Source organism: Callorhinus ursinus, unplaced genomic scaffold (assembly GCF_003265705.2).
Source record: "Callorhinus ursinus isolate GAN/ISIS: 27379988/994484 unplaced genomic scaffold, GSC_fseal_2.0 scaffold38, whole genome shotgun sequence".
In the NCBI taxonomy this organism is placed as follows: Eukaryota; Metazoa; Chordata; class Mammalia; order Carnivora; family Otariidae; genus Callorhinus; species Callorhinus ursinus.
The window spans coordinates 1,955,257-1,971,400 of NW_027397100.1; the positions used below are offsets into that span (position 1 = coordinate 1,955,257).

At 43.2% G+C, this 16,144-nt stretch overlaps 1 pseudogene; it reads left to right on the forward strand.

Annotated features, from left to right (window-relative positions):
- The first annotated feature begins 1,117 nt into the window (after nt 1-1,117).
- On the forward strand, nt 1,118-1,665 carry LOC112827042 (peptidyl-prolyl cis-trans isomerase A pseudogene; annotated as a pseudogene).
- The last annotated feature ends 14,479 nt before the right edge of the window (nt 1,666-16,144 follow it).

The window sequence follows — 16,144 nt, forward strand, 5'->3', positions numbered from 1 at the left end:
GACACTACAAAATAGAAGCTAACTGGGGAGAGACATGAAAGGAGGAGATGGGGCAGCAAAGAAGAGATGTAGAGGAAGGGAGAAGAGGGAAGGATGGAGGAGGAAAAGATACTAAATGACGGCACAGTTTTAAAGCAGGGACCTACAATTCTTTCACTCACTTCAGTCTAGAGGTAGAGTCCATGGAGTCCATGGCCCCTCCCTTTGAATCTCGGCAAACTTTGACTAGTAGAGTAAAGCCAGATGATGCTGTGTGACCTCCAAGGTTAGGCCAGAAAAAGTGTGCTCCATCCTCTTAGGATGCTTGTTTGGGGGGGGGGTGTGAGGCAGCTGCCATGGAAGAGGTCCAGTTACACTGAGACCACCATGCTGGGGAGTCCCAAGCATGTGCTCTGGTTGACAGCCCCAGACACGATCTACCTGAGAGCCAGTGTCAGTTCCCAGCCATGAGAATGAGCTTCTAACCCAGCAGAGCTTCAGATGACTGTGGCCCCAGCAGACATCTGACTACAACCGAGTGAAGACTCTAGGAGAGAACCACCGAGTTCATTCCCTCCCAAATTGCTCAGCCACAAAATGGTGAGAAATAGAAAATATTCTGGGAAATTTTATTCACAGCAATAGGTAGGAAATTGGAACAGATGGGAAGGAAGTGAAAGGAAGAGGAGAGGCAAGGAGGGGAGGGATAGAGGAGAGGAAAGGCACAGAGAAGTCAAGGGGAAGGAAGACTTTTGGGGAAGGTCCCCCAAAGGAATGGGCAGGATCAGAAGGTGCCAAGCTTAAAGAGGGGGCCCCACAGCAGGAGGCTTGGCCACCACAGCACACCAAAACCTGGATGTATTTTTTAAATGAGTTCATTGTCTGGTATAACTTGAATCAAGAGGCTCTAACAAGGGTTGGGATCCACTTACTGTTGAATAAGTCCTTTCCTCTCCATGTCTCTCTCTTTAAAAAGGGTAGGTTAAACTGATGAGTATTTCTGAAAATGCTGTTAGCAAACACCTCCATTATAATTAGTTGGGGTGGGGAGGGGCTATCTAAAATACAGGTCCTCAAGGAACTGCAGATGCTGCTGCCCCAGAGCGGCCTGCCCCACCCAGCTACAGTCGACCCCACCATGTTTTTCAACATGGCTATGGATGGCGAGCCCTTGGTTTGGGTCTCCTTCCAGCTGTTTGCAGGCAAAGTTCCAAAGACAACAGAGAACTTTAGTGCTCTGAGCACAGAGGAGAAAGGATTTGGTTATAAAGGTTCCTGCTCTCATAGAATTATTCCAGGATTTATGTGCTAAGGTGGTGACGTCGGTTGCCATAATGGCACTGGTGGCCAGTCCATCTATGGGGAGAAATTTGATGATGAAAATTTCACCTTGAAGCACATGGGTCCTGGCATCTTGTCCATGGCAAATGGTGGACCCAACACAAACAGTTCCCAGTTTTTCATCTGTACTTGCCAAGACTGAGTGGTTGGATGGCAAGCATGTGGTCTTTAGCAAGGTCAAAGAAGGCATGAATATTGTGGAAGCCATGGAGCACTTTGGGTCCAGGAATGGGAAGACCAGCAAGAAGGTCACCATTGCTGACTGTGGACAAATCTAATAAATTTGACTTGTGTTTTATCTTAACTACCAGACCATTCCTTCTGTAGCTCAGGAGAGCACCCCCTCACCCCCACCTGCTTGAAATATCCCATAAGCTTTGTGCTCTCACTGCAGTTCTATGGTTTCCATGTTTTCCTTACTCCCCTCCAAGTCTAGTTGGATAGCGTAATTAATATGATTATGAAATAAAAACTAAACAACAACAAAATAAAAATAAAAGATGGGTCCTCCAGATCCCATAAATATGCATTTTTTAGCAAGTACAGCCAAGTGATTTTAAAGTTTCAGAACCTGTGGATTGGATGATATTTAAGGGCCAAGCCATCAGTGGGGAAAAAAATAATAAAGGCTTAAGGAGTCTATTCGTGTCTTCTCCTTGTATAGAAGGAGATCAGGAGAAAATGTTAGAATCATTAAATGTGGGGATGATCAGGGAAAGGTTGTGCAGAAGACCCCAAAGTCCTGCTAGTCTGGCAGTTTTGCAGAGTGACCATCTAGCCAAGTGGCCCCCACGTTTGCATCTCCTTCATTTACATGGCTCCTGCCTCCACACATCTGTGAGAGTTAGTCTGTTCTCCCAGGAAGACTGTCTTTGTGCATCTTTATGATCCAGACCAAATTTGCAACAAGTCATCACTGGTCTGCATCCTGTGTGAAGAAGGAAATGGGAGGAGCACTTATCTGGGAATAAAAATATCCAAATACAAATCCCAACTTTGCCCCTAGTTGAAGTGTGAGCTAATTGGCACAGGGTAGGGTGGAGGGATGCTTCTCTCAGGACCTCAGTCTCCTATCCATAAGATGAAGGTGATGGATTAATAATGTCAAAGAGCACTTCTCAATTTGAGGAACAATGGCAGCTCAGGAACCCAGCCAAATCTAATAAGCACCTGATGTTTGTCTGTCCCATTAGTGCCTCTCAGTCCTTGATTAATGTTGACATACATGAATGACTGGAACAAAATCATTCTGCACTAGAAGGCCCATGGATCAGAGTGGTCTTTGGAAATGGCCAAAATGTGCCTTGCGGTTTATAAAGTCTGCTTACCTGCTGTCCTCAGGAGTGAACTCAGCCCTAGGGGCTGGGCACAGGGAACCCTCTGCCTTACGAGGACCTCAGTGGGAGATCTGTGCTTCTTTGTTAACTGTTTGGTCATTACTCTGCCCATTAGAACCCAGAGGACACCTCAAGTGGAATCTTCAAATGTTACTCATGGTTGCTCACGCAGGTCCAGGACTCCTCATCTTCCCTCTCCTTATTCTCCCCTTGAAGCTCTCTCCAGATCCAGAAATGCCTAGAGGAAGCTGGAGATGGTTTTGAAACTAGGGGAATGTTGAGTTCCACAGACCCAGTCTCCCTCCTTTTTTTTTTTTTTAACCCATGTACAAATGGAAGCTTCTAGTAGGAAATAGACTCCTCCAAGATCACATAGCAAATCAACAGCAAAATTGGAGCTAAAATCCAGGTTTGAAGGGTAGCAAGGTGTTGTCAGATATACAGCCTAGTTGGAAATCAAGATGGATATAATGGCTATTTGTCAGTTGGTTTGACAATATTCAGCATCTTAATTCCATTCTAACAGTTGAAGAAGTCTCTACCAGGAGTCTTTTTTTTAAGATTTTATTTATTTATTTATTTATTTGAGAGAGAGACAGAGAGGGACAGAGAGAGCACAAGCAGGGGGAGGGGCAGAGGGAGAGGGAGAAGCAGACTCCTCGCTGAGCAGGGAGCCTGACATGGAGCTCAATCCCAGGACCCTGGGATCATGAACTGAGACGAAGGCAGATGCTTAACCAACTGAGCCACCCAGGTGCCCCAGGAGTCTTGATATAAGGTAAAACCAGCTTTCCACTGCAAAAGCTGAAAAAGCCAGACTCTATCAGTCAAGATTCAGTAAAGGACACAGAAACTACAATCAGTATTTCAAACAGAGAGGATTTAATACTGAAAATCGGTTATATGAGTATTGGTGGGGGTGGGGGATATATCCAACACTCCTAGATTTGAGAGAATAAAATCTTTGGGGTTTGCAGACCTAGGAGTTCATAGAGGGGGCCCAGGCACAGCTGGTGCTCATACCTCTGGCAGGACAGAGAGGTGGGGGCCATCTGGTTGGCACTCAGTCTTCTAAAATGCAGTGACTGGTGTTCTGACCTCTGAGGGGAACCTGGCTCAAATGGTGCTAGGTCCACTGAGTTGGGAGATGCAGCCATCTGGTGCTAGTATCTGAGGAAGTGTAATGCATGTGGCTTGAAAAGTGCCAAAAGGATCCAGAGGATAGAAGTATAACTGTGTTTTGCCGCTGGAGACATGCTGACCAGAGCCAGACACAGGAAGGAAACCCCTTCTCCCCTCATTTCACCTGTCAATTTCTTCTCAGTGTCTCCCATGCAGAGTCTAACTGGAACTGCTGGAAGCAACTGACAAAAGAACGAGGGAAAATTTAGTTTGCAGTGTCCCACTGGAAGCATCACAGGGAAGAGTATGAAAGGATGGACTTGCAGCTGAGACACAGTTGGTAATTAGTAGCATAAGCACTCTCCCAGCCTCTCTTGCAGCTAGGAGGTAGGCACTTGTCTTGGGCTCAATCAGACACTCCCACATTGAACAGACATTGAACTGGGAGCTAGTAAGAAAAGAAGCAAGGCCAATGGGGAATTTATTCTGATGGCAACAGTGGCAACAGACAACCTCATCCTGTTTCTGGGAGCAGTAGTGGCAGGGATGATGGTGATGGCATTGATGGGGCAAGATGATAACAAGTGTTCAGTGTTCTATTAACTGTGGCCCCTACTTTGCTGCCTCCTTGTTCCCAGCCATTCTCCTAGTCTTATTTTCTAGTCCTTCTGGTGATCCTGTGAACTACCCAAATTCTTAAAAAATAAATTTCCTTTCTGCTCAAAATAACCAGTTGCATTTGTGTCTAGAAACCCTGATGGATATAGCGAGAATGGCACCTGGAGGGGACTTTGAGCCTAGAAGTCTGAATGAGCACAAGAGAACTTTTTTATTGGGGTGCCTAGGTGGCTCAGTCAGTTGAGTGTCTGACTCTTGGTTTCAGCTCAGGTCATGATCTCAGGGTGGTGAGATTGAGCCCTGCCTTGGGCTCTGCACTGAGTGTGGAGCCTGCTTAAGATTCTGTCTATTCCTCTCCCTCTGTCTCTCCCCACTGCTTGTGCACTCTCTCTCTCTTTTTCTCTCTCTCAAAAAAAGAAAAGAGAACTTTTTTCTTGCCAGAGAGGTTGTCACCCTTCTGTGATGTGGTCCAATGGAGTTTTTCCCCATGATCGGTTCCTGAAGCCTGTCATCATGTTATGGGCCCCATATTCCTCTGAGTTAAGTTTTACCTTGGAAAGGGTGCCCTGTAGAACATGGATGTCCAGAAGCATGTAACACTGAAGTCATTTAATATTTGACTTTCTCATTGGGAGGATCTAGTCATTAGGAAGAATTGGAACTTGAGGGAGAATCAGAGAGGACATACTCTTCAAAATAACAGGGTAAATCTAGACAAGTTCCATGAATAGTAGAAAAGCTTTGGGCTTGAGGAACTGTTCAATAAAGCTGGCCCCAGCCCTTGGATTCTGTGCAACAATGAGTCACTCGGTCTCTTCTCTGGGCCCCAGTTACCACACTTGCACCATTGGGTAAGAAAAAGAAAGAATCTTCCCCCACAGACTCACCTGAAGATCTCATCCTTCCCACCTCCAGTGACGTCCAAAAAGATATTAGTGATTGTAGTGATGGGAGAAGGGTAGATCTGTGCAGAGGCACAGAAGATCCAGTAGAACATACTGTAGACCACCCACCTCCCAGGAAGACCTGAGGCTCCAGGCCCTTGTTCTACATCTTCCTCTCAAGTGAGCTGCACTCCATGGCAATAACATATTGGGAAGGGAGAACTGAGCCCATGTAACTGTCATAGTTTTCTAAAATTACCACTTGGATTTCCTAAAACATGAATTTTCTCTATTCTTAAAGACATGAACCTTATTTTTGCCCTCTGGACATTTATTTGGAACATAAATAAGGTAAAAATGGAAATCAACTCCTTTGGTATGTGTTTATGATAAATGTATTTGTTATATGTACAAACACATCTTCTCTCTAAGCCCCGGTTCCCCTATTCTGTAAAATGAGGATGGCAATAATATCTATTCCAAGGACCTTTTATGAGAATGTAGTGAGACAAGGCAGAAAACTCCCTGACATATAGTTAGTGCTCAAGTGATGTTAGTCTCCTTCCCTTTCTAGATAAGAGAAAGGTTACATGGAAGTTAGAATCTAAATGGAGAAACTTCATTCTTTTAAATTCCACCCAATGTACTTCCCCCAGCCCCATACTGCTCAAATAAATGGGTCTCAATCAAAAGTAATTTAATTAATTATTTACACATACACGCACATGCATGCACATATAGTTGATGTGAGGTTGGTAAGACTCCTTTGGTAAGTATAAGAGCTGTATAACCAAAAAAAAGTTCCTACTAGCTTCTCTAATGTGCATTTAAAAAATCTTACACTTGTCCTCCATCTTCTGGAATTACAGTAACCTTGCACCCAAGTCACCTGAGAAAGGGCCAAGTCACTGAGTCATGGCCAGAGAGCCCCAGGACAACCTGGGTACAGAGTGCCTGTTTTTCAAAGTCCAGTGCCTCCCACACCGACCTACAAAGCCTGTTCAGCCAAAAAAGTACAGGCACACCTCATCAAGCACTATCTCCAGTGCATGGAGTTTTTATCATGCTGTTAATGTTAGAAATTTTTTAATTAAAAAATAATTTATGTCCATAACCCTTCTGCAGGGTTTCCTAAGCTTGGCACTATTAACACTGGGAGACAGATAATTCTGTGTGGTAGCGCTGTTGTACCTTGTAGGATGTTTAGTAGCATCCCTGGCCTTTACCAGTAGGTCCCTTCCCACCCCTGAGTTGTGATAATTGAAAGTGTCTCTAGACATTGCCAAGTGTCCTGGGGGGCGTGTAGAATGAAAACTGCTCTTCTGTCTAGTGTGTTAAAAAGCCAATTCTCACTTCCAGACCAGCTGTTCTAGAAGAGGGAGCACCCTGGCAAGCTCTCACCAAAGAGCACTCACAGGCAATGCTGCCTTTCCTCTGCCTGAATGGCAAATGCTGGTCTGTGCACTCCCTGGGGGTCTCCTTCTGCAATTATTTTGGCTTCTGATGAACTGGTTTGACTACCTAAGAGGGCTAAGGAAAGAGATCTTAAGAATAATGTTGGCAGACCACCAAAGTACAAAAGAAGATGAATCAGAGATGTTGATGTGTAGATACGCATCTCCTCTTCAGAGGAGATAAATAGGAAATAAAGGTAGAGGAAGCAGTGAAGATCAACAGGTGATGAGAGAGTTGACCAGCTATTGTGTAAACTACAGTTGGGAGAAACAATGGCCAAAAAATGCGTCTCATAGCTTCGGGGGATTTGAAGAGAAGGAAGAGCTATATGGGTAGTGAGAAAAATGGGTAACACATGTCTGTAAGGACCAAGCATGGTGCTGATCCAGTCAGCACTCCATTTCCAAAAAGGCATCATGATGCTCCCCCCCCACACACACCTGCAAATGGCATGTGCCTGTGTGTGCATTTACAATGAAGGAAACATTTGCGTATTCATTGAACACTTGTGCCAGATTCTGGGAGGTAAGCCAAATCCGCATAATTCATCTCAATTTTTTAAAAAGATTTATTTATTTATTTGAGAGGTAGAGAGAGAGAGAGCATGAGTGGGAGGGGCAGAGGGAGAGGGAGAGATAATCCCAAGCAGACTCCATGCCAAGCGTGGGGCCCCACATGGGGCTCAACCTCACAACCCTGAGATTGTGACCTGAGTCAAAACCAAAATTTGGACACTTAACGGACTGCGCCACCCAGGAGCTCCAATTCATCTCAGTTTATATGTAAGAAAACTGAGGCTTGGAGAGGTTAAATAATTCACCCAAGGTCAAGAGCCCCTGGACTCAAAAGTACAGCCCCAGACTTCAAATTCAAGGTTCATTAAATCCAAATAAAGCATGCCCGCTTTGTCTTCTGAAAAAGTCAAATCTCTGGAAGATCCAGGAAAGGAGTTCGGTGGGGAATGTGCTGCAACCTGGTGATTGGGGCATGTGTTTAGACAGATGATTCTCTAAACCAAACAAAGGTGGGCCCTCCTTCTACACTGTGCTTTTGACATTTCCATTCAAATATACTGAATCTGCATCTTCTCCAAGTAGGTGACTGTTTTTGACCTCTGGACAATGTGTGTATTGTTCCAAAATTCCCTGAAATCCCCAGAGGGGTAGGAGACACCACCTAAGTCTATGCCTGGCATATTAGGGGAACTCAGTAAGTGTTTGTTGAATGAATGAGTGATACAAGGGCTTTGGAGCTGGACAGACCAGGGTCCCAGTCCTGACTATGAAACTTGTTATCCATGTGACAAAGGTAGTTTAACCTCTCCTTGTCTGTAAGATGTGTTCTAAGCCTTGTGGAAATCCTGTGTGGGTTCAAGGAAGGTAATGTGTGAAAAGTATTTTATATGGTGCCTGGAAAGGTAAGGCACTCAACAAATTGGTAGCTGTTGTTTTATTATTGTTAAAGGGGCTTCCATTTTGAAGTGTAGTAAAATGACCTTGGATAAAATCAGATCAGATAAGGCCAAAGGAGAAAGGCAGAGCTGTGCTTTGGTTGGACACTCTGTTCTAGGGGTAGCCCAGCCTTGTAAACAGCAGAGGTTGGGGGTAAATTAGTTGAATGTGGGCCTAGGCTCCTCCCCTTTGGTCCCCTTTCTCCCTAAAATGCCAGTCCCAGGCTGGGCCACAGGCTGGGTGGCAACATGCAGCTCCAGGTCTCTCTCCCATTCCAAGAGCCTCAATCAGAATTAGGACAAAGTTGGTATGGGAACGCTGGAGTTCCAAGAATAGCCTGGGAATAAAATAGGGTGTCCAGCAGCGCAGAGAGAGTGACTTATAGGATAGGGAGTCAATTCAATTCACCTCATCAAACATATGTTCATCAAATATATGCGTACAACATGCCAGACACTGTCTTAGGTGCTGAAGCTAAAGGAATGAGCAAAACAAAGACCCTGCCTTTGTGGAATTCATTTCCAATGGGAGAGAGACAGACAATGCATAATACACATAATACATGGTAAAAGAGCTATAGAGAAAAGAAAAAGTAGAACAGGGTAAGGCAGATTCAAGTCTGGAATGGGGCTGGTGGCAAGTAAGGTGAGATGGAAAGGTGTGATAGGAGTCAAAATTTGAAGATGAGGGATTTAGCCAAGTCAGACCTACTTGTAGGAAAAGGCTCCATTCTGGACTTTGCTAAAGCTTAAAATCTGCAAATGGATGTGGGGAGATGAAATGCAGTATATCCAAGATTACTGAAAATGAGGAGAGTTAGCAGTAGTGTCCAAGATTTTTCAGCAACCAGTACAATTTCCCTTAAAAAATCATATTATGCATGTGTTGTGATGAGTACGAGGTGTTATATGCAACTAATGAATCGTTGGACACTACATCAAAAACTAATGATCTACTATATGCTGGCTAACTAAATATAATAAAAAAATCATATTATACGTAATTATAAAACTAATACCTACCTTTTATAGAAAATTCAAACGTACAAAAGTGTAAGGAAGCTAGTTAAAAATTGTCAAAATCTTATGTTCCAGAGACTGTCACGTGCACATGTAGCTTTCTGCATGTATGCACACGCATGAAGCTACAGACCACAGATTCTTATATATAACTGGGATATTAAACCTCTCAATAACCTGACAGACCAGTGGTTTTCAAAGTTTGTCTCCTTTTCCAGAAGCAGTAGCATCACCTGAGAATTTCCTAATTAGTCTTACTGGATCAGAAACTCTGGGAGTGTTTCTCACAATGTGTGTGTGGAGGGGTTTGTTTTGCTTGTTTGTTCGTTTTTTCTCACAATTTGTGTCTTAACAAGCATTCCAGGTGATTCTGACGCACATTCCAGTTGAAGAACCTCTGCTAGGGGTGCCTGGGTGGCTCAGTTGGTTAAGTATCTGACTCTTGATTTCGGCTGGGGTCATGACCTCACCGTCATGAGATTGAGCTCTGCACTGAGCATGGAGCCTCCTTAAGATTCCTTCTCTCCCTCACCCTCTGCCCCTCCCTTTGCACTCTCTCTCTCTCTCTCAAAAAAGAAAAGAACCTCTGCTAAGATGAATGTACTAGTCCACTAGATGGGCATACCTACTGTTAGACACCTGGGTTTAGGTCGTGGCTCTACTACTTACCAACTCCATGTTTTGGGAACATTATTTAGCCTCTCTGAGCTTCAGTGTCTTCTGTAAAATAAAGCAAATGATTTAACCCATTTTATTGATCAACTTGTCTGATGTACGCAAAGCTTTCAGTATAATTTAGCTCTTAATAGATTCTTGTCTTAGAACTAATCATTTATGAAGATGCCATATAAAAAACTTGTGGAATGCAGCTCAAGTGGTTCTTAGAGAGAAAGTTGTCATGTAAGGGTTTATATTTGAAAAGGATAAAGTTGTAAGTCAATTAACCATGTACAGAACTCAAGATGTTAGAAAAGAACAACAGAGTAAACCTCACACAAAAAAATAAACAAAAGCAATAAAGAGTAGACTAGAAAACAAGATAAATAGAGAACAAAGGAAACTATTAGTTGGGGGTGAGGAAGTGAAAAAATAGATTTTTGTAAAGCATTCAGCAACACACACACATGCACATACATATTTCCACTTACACACTCATGCACAGAGGACATTGTTGTTCTCATTCCATAAGAAAACAAACAGGTCAAGTGATTTTCCTTTGTTTTTTTTCTAAAGTTTATTTATTTATTTATTTGAGAGAGAGACAGAGCTTGCAGAGGGGAGGGGCAGAGGGAAGAGGGAGTCTTCAGCAGACTCCGCACGGAGCACAGAGCCAGATTGAGGTCATGACCTGAGCCAGAACCAAGAGTTAGATGCTCAACCAACTGTGCCACACAGGTGCCCCATAATTTTCCTTTGGTTTAATGTAATGGAGGAGCAGAGAGGTAGGACTGAGAAAATTAAAAAGCAAGTAAGACTCCACCCCTTGCAGAGTCACCTGTAAAGGCCCCAGGGCACGGTGAGGCTGGGAAATTCAGGAACATCACAACATGCCCCACTCTGCCTCTCATCCTGACTGGCCTAGCTATTCTGTCTCTTTCTTATTATCCCTTTAACCTTAGAGTCTGCCATACAGGTAGGAGGATAAGATAGAGCTTGAAACTTTCATCTTGCGTGTGTGACAGATGCTTGAAAGTCTGCTATAGGAGTGATCATCCCTCCATTCATTCTCCAACAGCAAATATGGATTGAGAACCTGCAAGCCTTTGCAGCCTACCTATCCTGGGTTTGGTTCTTGGCTCAGCACTTTCTAGCATGACATTAGGACATTAGGAAAGGCACTTCACCTCTCTGACCTTAGTTTCTTCATCTAAAGTTGGAAGTCCTAATATCCACTTTGAAGGGTAATTGCAAGGATAAAACCATTCCCATAAAAGGGATATAAAAAGAGAATACAAAGAAACTTGTAACCCTGCCTCAGAGGATCTCATGGGTTTATTTCTGTTAACAAATAAACTGAAAGCTAAAAGCCAAGCCTGGGTTAGGCATGTACATTTCAGAAATGGGTTTGATGAGATCCTTGCTCTCAAGAGTCTTCTGATTAAGGAAGACAGAGAGTGATTTAGAGCAGCTACAATTTATTGATGCTTTTCTTTTTTTTAAATATATTTTCAAAAATATTTTTTTAATTGATGCTTTTCTATGTATCAGTGCTATCCACTGGTTATCTCTAACCCCTCAGTAAGCCTCAAATGTGGACATTACTCCCATTTCACAGTGAAAAGAATGGAATGTCAAAGACATAAGTGATTTATCCAAGATCACACAGCGAGGGAATGATTGAGTCAGAAGCCCACCCTCAGACCCCAAGTCAGTCTTCCTTTCACAGCGGAATATCATTCTAGAAGGACTATGAGATAGGGCATGGGAACCTGGGAGATCTTGCTCATCAGACCTGGAAAGTAAGATCTGGAAGGGTGCTCAGAGATGACAAAGTTCAACTCCCTAATTTCACAAATGAAGAAATGGAGATTTGGAGAGGTTGAATGGATGCATGATCATGAAACAGTAAGGAGCAGGGTTAAGATTTGAATTCACGTGAGCTGGATTCGCAAGTCTGGGATTTTCACCACATCAGGTTACTTCCAGAAGTGAAAACCTCAACTTCCGTGTAGATGGATGAGACCATGGCTGGGTGGGCCCGGTGAGCTGGGTAGGCCAAGTGGGCCAGGTGGGGCTATGAAGGGGAAAGTGATGGCTTTGACCACTCTCAACCCCTTTCTGTCTTTAGACCTTGCCAGCTTTGGCTCCTGAAATGTATGCAATCTCCCTGTGGAAATGGGCCTTTGTCAGGCCTCAATGCCACAATGGTTTTACAACATGAAAACTTTTGAATGTGAGAAGCTTTTCTACAGAGTCTGTAATGGCAATGACAACAACTTTTTGAGGAAAGAATTATGTGAGAAAGTTTGCAGGGACACCTGACTTCCTAGTAAGACCACAACCCTCAGTCAGGATTGTTTTAGGGCAATACAAGGCATTTTTGTGAACAAGAGATACATGTCTCTACCCTCAAATTGATTCTCCCTGCTGTGTTCTTGAAATCACTCATCTCTGTGCCTGAAATTCTACCAATATTAAAAACATGTTTAGGGGGCGCCTGGGTGGCTCAGTTGGTTAAGCAACTGCCTTCGGCTCAGGTCATGATCCCAGGGTCCTGGGATCGAGCCCCACATCGGGCTCCCTGCTCCGCAGGGAGTCTGCTTCTCCCTCTGCCTCTCTCCCTGCTCATGCTCTCTCTCTCTCTCTATCTCTGTGTCTCAAATGAATAAATAAAATCTTAAAAAAAAAAGAAAGAAACCCCAACCTTTAAAAAAAAATGTTTAAAATCTCACGACCTTCTCTTAAAACTACATACATACACACAAATATGCTGGGGAAATTAATAAGCGTTAACAGCCACTCACACTTTGTTTGAATTATTGCTTAGCCTATTGGAGGACAGAGGTCGTAAAGGAGAGATGGGTAAATTAAAACCCGGCGCATGACATCAGAAGGGCCTACAATGGAAAAGAAAAAGAATTCCTGGAGTCATGTGAAACAAGACAAAAGAAGAACAGAAACCAGAGAGGCAAAGGGAATTTGGGGTGGGGGTTGAAGATTTTGGACCATTTTTTAAAAAGTTTTTATTTATTTAAGTAATCTCTACACCAAACATGGGGCTTGAACTCAAAACCCCGAGATCAAGAGTTGCATTCTTTTCTGACTGAGCCAGCCAGGCGCCCCAGGACCATTTTTAATTTAAAGATTAGTGAGTTTTCATGAAAGCCCTTATCTACTAAAGCTACACCACATCTTCTTGCCACAGCCTCATGGGGAGAGGCGTGAAGGGCCCTGGTCCTGTAGTCCCTTGGTTTGCCTTAAGGAACACCAATTATTACAACTTGGAGGGAAAGGAGAAAATGTGAGGATCATCTGGTTCAGCTAGCTCATATCTCAGAGAGGAAAATGGTGGCTAAAGATGAGCAGGGACTTCTCTAAAATCACGGAGTGAGAATGAAACAGAGGTGTCCCTGATCTAAGAAAAATGCCATTCCTTCCACCTTGCAATGCCTGCCCTATAATTTCCCCTGACCTCCTCTGCACTCAGGAATGGAGGGCAGAACTGAGGATAGAGCATTTCTTTGGCACACTCCTCCATCTCCTGTTCTGATTCAGGGTCCTCCCCTCAGATCCAAGTCAGCTGCTTGCTATTGCCCAAGGAGAAAGAACTACCATCCATTGTGCCGGACACTGTGCTAAGCTCTTTGTAAACAATACATATAAACCTCAGAGTGACTCTAAAAATTAGGTCATACCCATGCTAATCCAAGTGTGGTCCAAGGACCGCCAGCCTCCAGGTCACCTGAGAGCTTGTTAGAAACACAGAATTTCAGGCCTCCCTCCAGAACTACTGAATCATAATCTGCATTGTAACAAGATTTCCAGGTAACTGGCGGGCACACTCCATTTTAAGAAGCTGTGTTGATGATAGATATTCATCCTTTCTGATGGCTGAGTAAAATTCCATTGTATTCATGAACCACATCTTATTTATCCATTCATCCGTTGAAGGACATCTAGTCTCCTTCCACAGTTTGGCTATTGTGGACATTGCTGCTGTGAACATTGGGGTGCATGTGCCCCTTCTTTTCACTACATCTGTATCTTTGGGGTAAATGCCCAATAGTGCAATTGCTGGGTCTAGGGTAACTCTATTTTTAACATCCTGAGGAACTTCCATACTGTTTTCCAGAGTGGCTGTACCAGCTTGCATTCCTACAAAACTGGAGGGTATTATGCTTAGTGAAATAAGTCAATCAGAAAAACACAATTAACATATGGTTTGTGCAGAGGACAATAGGGGTTGGTGGGAGGAAGTGAATGGGAAGAAATCAGAGAGGGAGACAAACTAAATGATACTCTTGACTCCGGGAAACAAACTGAGGGTTGCAGAAATGGAGGTGGGTGGGGGATGGGGGAATTCGCTAATGGGCACTAAGGAGGGCATGTGATGTGGTGAGCACTAGGTGTTATACGCAACTAATGAATCATTGAACATTATATCAAAAACCAATGATCTACTATACCTTACCTAATTGAATTTAAATTAAAAAATGAAAAAATAAAAAAGTGAAATAAAAAAAAGAAGCTGTGGTAGATGAAAAAACACAGATAACATTAATTTATTTCCATAGTAAGGTTTCCAAGACCCACAGCTGGAAAGTCGCAGAGCTGGACGCTGAGTCCAGGTTCGTCCATTTCCAAAGTCTATGATCTTAACTGCTATATTACACTTTTTCATGAATCCCTGAACTTCCCCCACAGGGCTGAGTTCCAGCCACAGCTTTTATTCAAAGGGTTTCAAAATAACAGGTTTTCTGCCAAGACAACAGACACTCCCGCTCTCCTCCTCCACCCCATCGCTTTCCATTACATCACTATTCATTAGAAGCAAGTCACTGGGTCCAGCCCACACTCCAGGAGGGAAGTATATAGGGGCACTCACACCAAGAGGTGGGGATCGTTTGGGGCCAGGTTGGAAGTCTGTCTGCCACAGGGAGTAACTTGGCCTGAATCACACAGCAGTGACTGCTGGAAGTTTCAGTTCTTGGGTCTTTCCCTTCCCCATTCTTCTTGCCTGATATTTGTTCACTGATGGAAAGCTCAAGGCTCATACTGCCCGGTCCTTGTGAGTACAAATACCCAAGTGGTCCTACATCATCAAATCTAGGTTCTGAGAGATGTCATGTTATAAAAGTTGCTTAGATGGAAAAATAAACAAAAATTGCCAGGAAGAAGAAAGTAGTCCACTTGGTGCCAAATAAGCTGCGTGGATCTTGGGAATAGCCCTCTTGACGTGGTATTGAGGGTCTCATTAAACTTCTTAATTCAGGGGCGCTTGGCTGGCTCAGTCAGGGGAGCATGGGACTCTTGATCTCAGGGTCATGAGTTTGAGCCTCACATTGGGTGTAGGAATTACTTAAATAAATAAATAAACCTTTAAAAATTTCTCAATTCACATATGATAGAGGAAGATCTTCCAAGTGCCCCTGAGGGCAGTAGCAAGCTTCTCAAGACCTTTAAAAAAAACTTTCTGGGAAGAATGATAGAGAATCATTTAGGAGCATATATTAATGCAGATTTATAACCTATTTTTATCAGTTAACAGTATTGGGTGAAGATTTTCCTATACCATCAAACGTTCTGCAATATGATTGCTAAAGAGCTTTCCTTGTATGGCTAGATCATATTTTTTAAAGCAAGCTGCTATGATTAAGCGTTAAGATTGTTTATGGTTTTTCAATATAATAAGTAATGATGCAAGGATAATAAATCACTGTGGACATTTCTGATTGTTTAGTTAGGAGAAATTCTAAGAAGTGGAATTTCTGGATCAAAGAGGACATGCATTTTAAAAGCATTCAATACATAATATCTTTCATTAAAATTTTAATAACTACCACTTATGAAACACTTATGATATGCCAGGAAGCAAGCTTAGTGCTTTGCATACATTATCTCATTTAATATCCTCAACAGCCTAAAGAGGAGGATTCTATAACTGTATTTTACAAATGAGAAAGTTGAAGGTCAGGAAGATAAATGACTTGCCCCAAATAGCAAACTGGCAAGGAATGAAGCCAGTGTTTGAATCAAAGTCTGACTCCAGGGCCCATGTTCTTAATTAGTTTGCTATCATTAAAGCACAGTTTTGCCATGACTAGCCCAGTCACTCCTCACTTCTCCATCCCATAAAAATCCCTGGACTTCTCCAGATAGACTCCACAGGGATATTGGGGGACTGCTGTCTTCTACCTTTTCGTGTTCACATTTTGTGGGTTGAAAGCAGGGACCTTGCCTTACACATTTCTCCTCTACACTGAGCCAAGCAAAATGAC